The following is a 10733-nucleotide window of genomic DNA, read 5'->3' as shown; positions in this document are numbered from 1 at the left end:
ATCGGCAGCAACACGCCTGATAACCTCTACATAAAAACCAGACCGTAAAGGTCTCGCTGGAAAACTAGTCATACAAACCTTAACTACAAGACGAACTACGAAAAACTTGATCCCATCAACAAGGGTACGTAGGCAGCCGTCATAAGGCGCAGCCCCAATCTTATCGCGTTCTACTTTTAGAAGAGCGAGAAGACCACTTACGACAGACATTTTCGACCATAAATTCCGCCTAACTCACCTAACTTGCCTAACTTGCCAAGCCACTCGCTAGAACCTCGCGCTAGAAGCTCATGGTTCTAACAAGCTGGGGGCTAACTGTTGGGTCAAAATCGGTCACGACGGAATCAATGTCTGAAATTTCGTAAAAATCGGCATGAACGTTTTTACGAAAAATAAATCTTAGAAAAAGATTTATTTTTACGAAGAATCTTGCGGAGAAAACACATTCACGAAAAATAGGAGAAAGACGCGAACAAGGTTACCGCATAGCAACCAGCGCAAAAGATGGTCGCTACGTAGCGACCGAGCTCTCACCAAAGCTCGGTCGCCACCGAGCACGTACCGAAGCTCGGTCGCTATGTAGCGACCGAGCATGTACACGGCTCGGACGCTACGTAGCGACCGAGCTCTCACCGAAGCTCGGTTGCTACATAGCGACCGAGCTCTCCCCGAAGCTCGGTCGCTACATAGCGACCGAGCATGTACACGGCTCGGTCGCTACGTAGCGACCGAGTACATACACGGTTCGGTCGCTACGTAGCGACCGAGCACGTACATGGCTATGTCGCTACGTAGCGACCAAGCACGTACATGGCTCTGTCGCTACGTAGCGACCGAGCACGCACACGACTCGGTCGCTACGTAGCGACCGTGCTTTCTTAAAAATCAATACGACACGAATCCATGCATTCTCGTCTACTCTTTAATGCTATCTCCCGAAGACCGTAGCCAACCCATTTCATGTTTCTCGTCATTTGAAGTCATCAATCGAACTTTACGATAAAAACCGCGGAAAGTTCGTTTTTATCGAAAGAAGCCGTAATAAACGTTTCAAGTCAAACAACGGCCCAAAGAGACCTAAGACGTGACTCGAAACCCACTTACGATTTCTTAACCAAAAGTCCATAAACCTTAGGATGGTTTTTGCTTGGTTCGAAAGGAAAGATAAATGTCAAGTTTCCGCGGATAAATACGAAGTATTCGAAGATAATTAGAATGATCGGGAAGAACAGAATATCTCCATTTTTAAGTTATGACGGCTTAAGGGCAGAAGAGGAAAAAGCGTAAACCGGCCTAGGAGCGAGTATATAAGGAGTCCTAGACGAGAGGCACGAGAGACAACTTTCTAGACTCAGAACTCTCGGCATTTAGAAACTCCGAGGCATTATTCTCGACATGCTCTGTTTCCATGACTGGCACCCGATTACCAGACGAACGTGCACAGGCAGTTCGATCTTTTGGTTCACTCTTGAACTACGTTCGGCTTGATCCTCAAAAGGGGTACGTAGGCAGCCTTTCATAAGGTTCAGTCCGAAATCAATCAAAAACCTTTTCTGTATTTTTTTCATCTTTTGTCATCGAGCTGCGAGTCAACTAGGTTTGAGCTTTTAGGCCGCTAGAACTAGGTAACTCGCTGACAGCCTTTGCGGCCAAAGCTTTTATGATCTCTTGCAATAATCGCAACGCTCTCACGCGGACTTGAAATAAGATCTACTGTTTTCTCTAAACTTGTTTGTTATCTTTTCATGATTTCCACATATATTTGGTCACTTGCCATTGGTTTTCGCAGAGATCCGGGACCTCTGGGAAATTAAGGTTTTCCTAGTTTCCTAATTTAAACGTAAATCGACAGTGCAAATTTCGGTTCCCACAATAATATTTTAATGTTAAGTTTTGTTAATAAAAAATAAAAGTAGAAAATAGTATCATATATTATTCTAATAAGTTTGAAATAATTAATAACACTAATTTAAATATTTTCTTAAATAAAAACAAAAATAAAATTTATTTAAGTGTTTGGTGTGATGAATAGTGTTAAACATTGGTGTAACACTATCATGCAAAATATTAAATTTGGTGGGATGATGTTATTTGGAAGTTCTATTTAAAATAAAATTATACTGAATTTGGTGTTTTGTCATCTCCCTGGAATTGGCTTCACAAATTTTATCCCATGAATTTTAAGTTTAATTTTATATTAATTTAGCAAAACATATATTTGAGCTATACTGTGAACACATAAAAGCTTAATGATAAATTTAGGAAAAATAGAGAAATATAGAAATTTAAGTTCTCAAACTATATATTTTGGGAACTCCCTCAGATATCCATATGCTAAATGTTTTATGATGAATGGTCACTTTAAAAAACAAAAAAAAAAACTTAAAACTTTATTAAAATAACAATATTAAATTTTTGAGGAATTGAAAAGAATATTTTAAGCGTTGTGTTGTGACATGCTCTTAAATTCTTAATCCCATGGATGTGTTCATGTAAAATGCCCTTTATACTTTCAAGACATTCAGTTGAGGTGCTCCTAAAAGCCTTCAGACATCCCTCAGGATCTGTAGGTTGAGCATTTGAATAAGACCAAATCATTGCGACAACAAGAACCATGAACATAAAAGTAGTCTTCATTGTCGTAGATTCCTTTTTTATTAATAGAATTTGGGCACTCTGTTAATTCTTCTCTATCAGTTTCCATCTTAGATGCATCCAAGCGGTCGGTATATCGAGAAAGATTACGAATCACAAGCACTCGTTCTATAACTTTTGAAGCCATTTTGACTCGGCTCAGTAAACCATGTGGTGCATCGATCTACGGCTCTATTAGTTGTAATTTCAGCGCCCATGTAGAGTGTTCTGGATTTCCGGAGGCAAATCTCCAAAGAACACATTTCTAAGTTTATGTCACAAATATAGTACTCAAAAACTAAAATGACCAAAATAACATTTTATTTTTTGAAATATTTAAATTTTTTTTATTTTTCAAAGTTTGAAATCTTATCCCAAAACTCAACTCTCCAACTCTAAACTCTAAACCATAAATCCTAAACCCCACCCTTTAACTCTAAGACCTAAACCCTAAAGCCTACCCCTAAACTCTAAACCCTAAACCCTAAATCCTAAACCCTAAACCCTAAATCCTAAACTCCACTCCTTAACTCTAAACCCTAAACCCTAAACCTCACCCTTAAAATCTAAACCCTAAACCCTAAATCCTAAACTTCACCCCTTAACTCTAAACCCTAATGTCTAAATTAATTTACCATTGGAGTATAAATGCATATTTATCTCTTTTGATAAAACATTAAGTGCTATTTTTGTTATTTTTATTGTTAGAGATTATATTTGTGACAAAAACTTTTTTAGTGCTATCCTAGTCATTTTCTCATTTCTAATCTATGTAAAGAATCAATGCCATCGGCATATTTTTTATGTAAGGAGTCTTTTTTCTCTATCATACAAGATGAACGTGAGGAAGCGACAAAAGATGAACAGATTAAAACATCAGATGAAGACATTGACTCTTCTTATTGCAATCACACGTTCATATATATGATTTCATTCGATCAGTTCATTTTACATTACTCTATCAAATGTGCATAGACGACACTTTTATTCGATCGGATAGTTTACATTATTGCAACCACACTTCAACACAAATCTCCCAGACATTGATTTACAACACGATCCTAGGAGAGACTCTTCCGGATCTCAGACCCGACCCGATACTCTCCATAGGAGAGACCGGTAGAGTAAAGATACAGATAATAGAGGAAATGTATGTATATTGATAGTAAGCTCGATAAGTACAACAATGGAGATCTCTATCACCTGAGAATCTTAACTACTCTATCACCTGAGTAGACTCAGCTCATCGCTAAGAATCATCAATGTACTTAATCGATAAAGATCTAACAACCATGTCAATGACTATTTATACTCCTTTGTTTATTCTTCAAGTCTGTAACCGTAAACCTTCTTTTTCCACTAGAGTCTTTTAATCCACTTCTTTCCCTTTCTTCCCCCCCCCCATTGAGAGCAAGCTTGCCCTCAAGCTTGTAATGAGGAAAAGAAGCCTGAAACTCAGACAGCAACACCCACGAAGCATCATCATGATCCAAGTGGCCCTTCCATTTTACCAATACTTCCATCAGTCCATCGTCATTCGTTCTCGCAGCCAATACGTCTTCAGGTTCCCATATTAAGTTCTCCAAATCCGTGCAAGTAGGTGGTATCTCTTGTAAGACGTGATCCTGTCCCAAAGATGCCTTCAGTTGCGAAATGTGAAAAACAGGATGTATCTTCGCGTCCTCTGGCAATTTGAGACGATAAGCCACCTTTCCAATACGCTCCACAATCTCATAAGGACCGAAGAACTTCGCAGACAGCTTCTGACAAAAACGACGAGCCACTGTGCTTTGACGAAACGGCTTCAACTTAAGATACACACGATCACCCACTGCAAACTGCACATCCCGTCTATGCTTATCAGCTTGCGTCTTCATGAGTTGTTGAGCTCTAGCCAAATGTAGTTGAATCTGTAGTAGCATCTCATCCCGTTCCTTTAACGTCACCTGCAAATCATAGTTAGTCGTAGACCCTTCTTCAAACCTCAACAACTTAGGAGGTTCTCTTCCATACACCACTTGAAAAGGCGTTTCCTTCAACGCGGTATGAAACGAAGTGTTGTACCACAGTTCTGCCCACGCTAAATACTTATGCCATGTCTTTGGATGACCAGAAGCAAAACACCGAAGATACGTTTCCATACAACGATTAAGAACCTCTGTTTGCCCGTCTGTTTGCGGGTGAAAGGCTGTGATGTACTTCAGTTTTGTTCCTGAGAGGCGAAAGAGATCCTTCCAAAAGTTACTCAAAAAGATGCGATCTCGATCGGAGACAATCGATTTAGGAAACCCGTGATGTTTTACCATCTCCGTCATGAACTTAGAGGCGACGTCGACCGCAGTAAACGAATGTTTTAACCCGACGAAGTGGCCATATTTGCTGAGACGGTCCACCACTACCATAATCACATTACTCCCTTGAGAACTTGGTAAGCCTTCAACGAAATCCATAGAAACATCCTCCCACACTTGCCGAGGGATAGGTAATGGTTGTAGTAACCCCGCAGGTGATAACGTTGAATACTTATGTGTTTGACATATCTTGCACTCCATCACATGGCGTTGCACACGTTTGTATAACCCCTCCCAATGAAACATCAACTGCACACGTTTGACTGTTTTCAGAACACCAGAATGACCTCCATACGTGCTATCATGGCATTCAGATAAAATCAGAGGAATGAAGGTGGATTGCTTCGGAATAACCAACCTCTTCTTATACCAAAGTCTCCCATCAGTCACTGTGTAGTGTCTGTTAGCCAAGGTACCCGCTGAAACAAGCTTGATCAGTTCCTGAATCTCCTTACTGTCTGCAATCTCCTTGTAGAGGTCTTGTAACTGAATCACTGAGGGAATTGTTAACGAAAGCAATAAGGAATTCATTTATGTACTATGCATAGGCTCAATTCTAGATAATCCATCAGCAGCCTTGTTGTCACAGCCTGGTTTGTAGATAATTTCGAAATCAAAACCCAATAATTTCGTCAGCCATCTTTGATATTCCATATTAACTTCCTTCTGATCCAGCAAATATTTCAAGCTTCTTTGATCAGTGTGGACAATGAATTTCCTCCCTAGAAGATAGTGCTTCCATTTAAGCACTGCCATGACCACTGCCATCAATTCTCTCCCATACGCAGGTTTCAGTTGTTCTCTTGCCGTTAACCCGTGACTGAAGTAAGCAATAGGACGACGATCCTGCATCAGAACTGCTCCTACTCCAAACCCTGAAGCGTCTGATTCAATGATAAAGGGCTTGTTGAAATCTGGTAAAGCTAGCACAGGAGCTTCGACCATTGCTTGTTTGAGCCTTTCAAACGCCTCTTGAGTTGGCGCCGACCATTCAAAATTATCCTTCTTCAATAAGTCTGTTAGCGGCCTGGCTATTGTTCCATAACTCTTAACATATTGTCGGTAATAACCTGTCAACCCCAAAAACCCGCGAAGCTGTTTAACTGATCTCGGAATGGGCCATTCCTTCATAGTCTTTGTTTTCGCTGAGTCTGTTGCAACACCATCCTTTGAAATTATGTGGCCGAGATACTCTACTTGGGATAAACCAAACGAACACTTCTTCTTGTTTGCTAGTAGCTTCTGTTGATCCAATATCTGTAACACCACTCGCAAATGTTCCTCATGTTCTTCCACCGTTCTGCTATAGACCAACACATCGTCAAAGAAGACTAAGACAAACTTCCGGAGATACTTCTTGAAGATTGTGTTCATCAAGGATTGGAAAGTGGCTGGGGTGTTTGTAAGCGCAAATGGCATTACAAGGAACTCATAGTGCCCTTCCACTGTCCTGAAAGCAGTCTTCGCAATGTCTTCCTCTTTCATACGTATTTGATGATACCCCGCACGCAAATCCAGTTTTGAAAAAACCATAGCTCCATGTAATTCGTCTAGGAGCTGATCAATAACTGGGATGGGAAATCGATCTGGAATCGTTGCCTTATTCAGCGCTCTGTAATCGATACAGAATCTCCAAGTTCCATCTTTTTTTTTACCAACAAGACCGGACTTGAGAACGGACTTGTACTGATTCTGATGATTCCTGATTCCAACATTTCATTCACCATCTTTTCCATAATCACCTTTGTTGCGTGTGGGTAACGGTAAGGTCTCACGGAGATGGCGGAAACTCCTGGTTGCAAATTTATTGCGTGATCAATGCCTCTAAAGGGAGGTAAACCCGTAGGGAGGGCAAACACATGATCAAAGGATTCCAAGAGTTTCTCCAACGTCAACGGAATACACGGAATGGGTAATGTTACCTCACTTGCTGATGTATAAAGCCCTACTCTTCCTTTAACATCAGTAGTTGAGATAGGAGCCAATGACTTCATCGAGAGTTTGGAACAATGGAGTGTTGGATCCCCGAACAGTGTCACTTTGTTCCCATTATGAACAAAGGACAGTTCCTGCGCCTTCCAATCCACCTCGCATTTTCCTAAAGTCTCAAGCCATTGGATTCCTAAAATAACATCCACCATCCCTAATTCCAACGTGATGAAGTCCGATGTGAACTCGGCATTTGCTAGTTGAAACTGAACATCAGCACACACCCCTGAACTCTGTACTGTGACACCGTTTCCTAGCTGAATGTCGAAGCTTGTTTCAGCACAAATCTGCAGCTTCAGACGCTGGACCACTTTTGGCGTGATGAAGTTATGTGAAGCACCACTGTCTAGCATCACGATCACCTCAAGGTTAGCAATCTTTCCAAAGAGTTTGGTTGTCTTTGGTGAATGACGACCCATGAATGAATTGAGTGATAATGTCATCAATTCTCGAAACTTAGATGATTCAGTCAGCTCAATTTCATCTCTCTCCTGATCATCTAACACTTCCAGTTCCCATCCATTGGTTACTGTAAGAATTCGCAGCTCTTGATTAGGACATTTATGGGCTCGACTCCACCCATTTGCACCACACTTGAAACAAATGAACTCCCTTCGCATCCAATCTAACTCTTCCTTCGAATATTTCATTCGAGGACGAGCATCTGTAGAGCTGCTCTGAATACTCTGATCTTTCGTAGTTACCGCAGTGCTTGTATTCGACTATTGACCTGAATTGTATCTGGTTGCAGCCTCAGAACTTGATCTCTGTGAGTTGTACCCGGAAGATGACTTCAGTGGGTTTGTAAAGGGTTTCGGTTGCGTCACTGCCCCCTTCTTGGTTGCTTCGCTCACCACTTTACAAAAAGCACTCGATTCCATTCGTAGAACTGCGGCAATATGGTTCTCCAGCCCCTTTGGTTCCTTCATTCTTATCACCTCCTTCATTTCCTGATTGAGACCGTTGTAAAAGATCTTGATCAGATGGTCATCGTCTAAGTTTGGCACTAGCGCTGAAAGCTCCTCAAATTCTGAGATGTAATCGCTCACTGACCATGTTTGCTTGATAGCAAAGAGTCTGCTTGCAGGTTCATCTTCAATCGACTCTGAAAATCGCAGAATCAACTTCTCTTTAAACTCAAACCAGCTAGCAAATCCCTTTCGTTTCAACTCCCATCCAAACCATTTCTTAACCTTCCCTTCTAAACTCAATCCAACCAGCTCCAGCTTTTCATCATCCTCATACTTCCCAATAGTAAACCATCTTTCCACCTCTGTAATCCACACATAAGGTTGTGTTCCTGCAAAGACTGGCATAGTGGCATCTGTATTTTCTGCAACATCGACTCTCTATTCGCAACATTCATATGCCCAGATCGATAACCTAGCGGATGATAATCCCGGTTTCGTTCCCAATTTTGTGAGTATACCTGATGCTGAGAAGATCCTGGTTCCATTTGTGGCTTCGTCGCCAAGTCAGGTTTCTCCAGAATCTTGAGTATCGATCGCAACTGTTGATTCACCTCGTCGATTTTGGAATCTGCTTGTTTACGAGCTCGATTGAGACGGATGTAACCGCCTTTGAGAAACTCCATATCCATATCTTGATCTTCGACTTCGAATTCCTCCTTCGATTCCACCGGTCTCGGACTTTCCCCCACCTTCGCCTTCGACATCGCGTCACCGGTGTGATTTAGAACTCCGATGATCGATTCGAGCTGAGCTGACTCGATTCAACTCGCAAACTCCGATCGCGTTCGGTCCGACCAGTTTCACCGAACCAATGGTAGAGTAAAGATACAGATAATAGAGGAAATGTATGTATATTGATAGTAAGCTCGATAAGTACAACAATGGAGATCTCTATCACCTGAGAATCTCAACTACTCTATCACCTGAGTAGACTCAGCTCATCGCTAAGAATCATCAATGTACTTAATCGATAAAGATCTAACAACCATGTCAATGACTATTTATACTCCTTTGTTTATTCTTCAAGTCTGTAACCGTAAACCTTCTGTTTCCACTAGAGTCTTTTAATCCACTTCTTTCCCTTTCTTCCTCTTGTAAGTATATTTGAACCTATCAGAGACCTGGCAGTTGTTCCGTACGACAGTGAGATTATACGGCGGCGTATCGGACGCAAGCCGTTGCTCCACATCGAAGTATTGATGTGCACTCTTTACATGAACACTGACCGTTGTGAGATCCACGTAGTTAACATACCAGGCGGGCTAAACGCTGGAGCCGTCAGAGGTCAGACTCAGTGAACAGATTGGGCTTGGAAGACACTGCGCCTTACCACTGAAAATGTCCAAACTGCCTTTCTCGAAGTAGTCGTAACTTGGTCCCATTAACCCACCCCATGTCACTATGTCTTGGATATCAATGCCCTGTCCCGATTTGTCGGAGATTTTAACGCTTATGATCGAATCTGTGCCGGCACCGTCCACCGGTCCGGTTTCGATGTAGAATGTGTAGACGCAGTGTGGTTCACGGTCCTGCCAAATTAACAAAAGTAGTAAAAGGAACTAATGAAGGACACACACATTATAAGTTCATAACCTAATGAATATATGTGTAAGAATACTAGTCTAGTGTAGTGCATATGGATTAGAAAAGTCATAGTCTAGGGGTCATGATGAGACTTAGGGAACTTACGGCGAATGCAACGTCGACAGAGATGGTGATGACAAGGAGGGAGAGGAGGAGAACGTCACGGCCAGCCATATTGGTGATATGAATGTAAGAAAATGGATAACAGATACGTCCCAACAACTAATATAGTTTGAGACTTAGGAAAGACAGATAAAAAGCAGATCTCATGCAAAAGTAATGAACTGCAATTCATTTCCCATTCAGCATTCATTTATTAAAAAGTGGTTCTCCATAGTAAATACTCCCTCCGTTCCTTAAGATACATATTCTAGAAAAAAAAATTGTTTCAAAAAGATCTATTTTTTATATTTTCAATACTTGTTTTATTAACAAATTGCAAACTTCAAAAATCTTAATTGCACTAATTGATCTTTTATTGGTTTAAAATTATGGGAAAAAATAATCACAAAAAAATATGCAAATTTAATGTGTTTTATTAAAATGTGTGAAAAAACTAGAATATGAAGCTGACGTGGGAAGTTTTGGTCCGTCATATGGCCTACAATTTCAGACAAATCCTAAAATGCAAAAAAAGAAAATGTTACTTTTCCTTAGTTTATTCCCAATTTACGTGAAAATGCTAAGAATATGCATATTGGAAAATGCATGTTGCAAAGTAGTTACGTTAATTTTCTAGCTAATTGTTTTAAAGAAATAGGATAGAAATATCTACATGTGGTCCGTGTAATTATTATCGTGAAGAAACATAAATTTAACAATAAACTGTTTATAAATAGTAAATAGAGAGAAAATGACTTCTAAAAAGATCGAATGGGGGGGGGGGGAGGGGGTAAGATAATCGAAATGAGTTTAGTACAACAAATCTTGAAAATAGTTTTATTTTGAAAGAAAAGATTTATAAGAAGATTTCTTGTCCTTTTCCCATGTAGATCAGATTCAGCCGGACAGAACTTCTCTTCGGAACGACTCAAACCCGACTACCACTTGATCTTACAAGATGGGCGTCGACAAAAAAAGAAGAAGAAGATTTCTTGTTAATAGAGTTTTTCTTAATGATACTTGTCCAGAAGTTTCACCAAGAAAAAAGACTAGTTCTGAGCTTTTACCAGTCAGAAAGCCCTCAGTTTCTTTTTCTAGGCAA

At 40.6% G+C, this 10733-nt stretch overlaps 1 pseudogene; it reads right to left on the bottom strand.

Annotated features, from left to right (window-relative positions):
• Positions 1–3515: 3515 nt before the first annotated feature.
• Positions 3516–9824, bottom strand: LOC106340947 (annotated as a pseudogene).
• Positions 9825–10733: the final 909 nt, after the last annotated feature.

This window comes from Brassica oleracea, chromosome C4 (genome assembly GCF_000695525.1).
Source record: "Brassica oleracea var. oleracea cultivar TO1000 chromosome C4, BOL, whole genome shotgun sequence".
NCBI lineage: Eukaryota > Viridiplantae > Streptophyta > Magnoliopsida > Brassicales > Brassicaceae > Brassica > Brassica oleracea.
The sequence above is the reverse complement of the archived record's forward strand: the minus strand, read 5'-3'. Positions and strand labels throughout refer to the sequence as shown.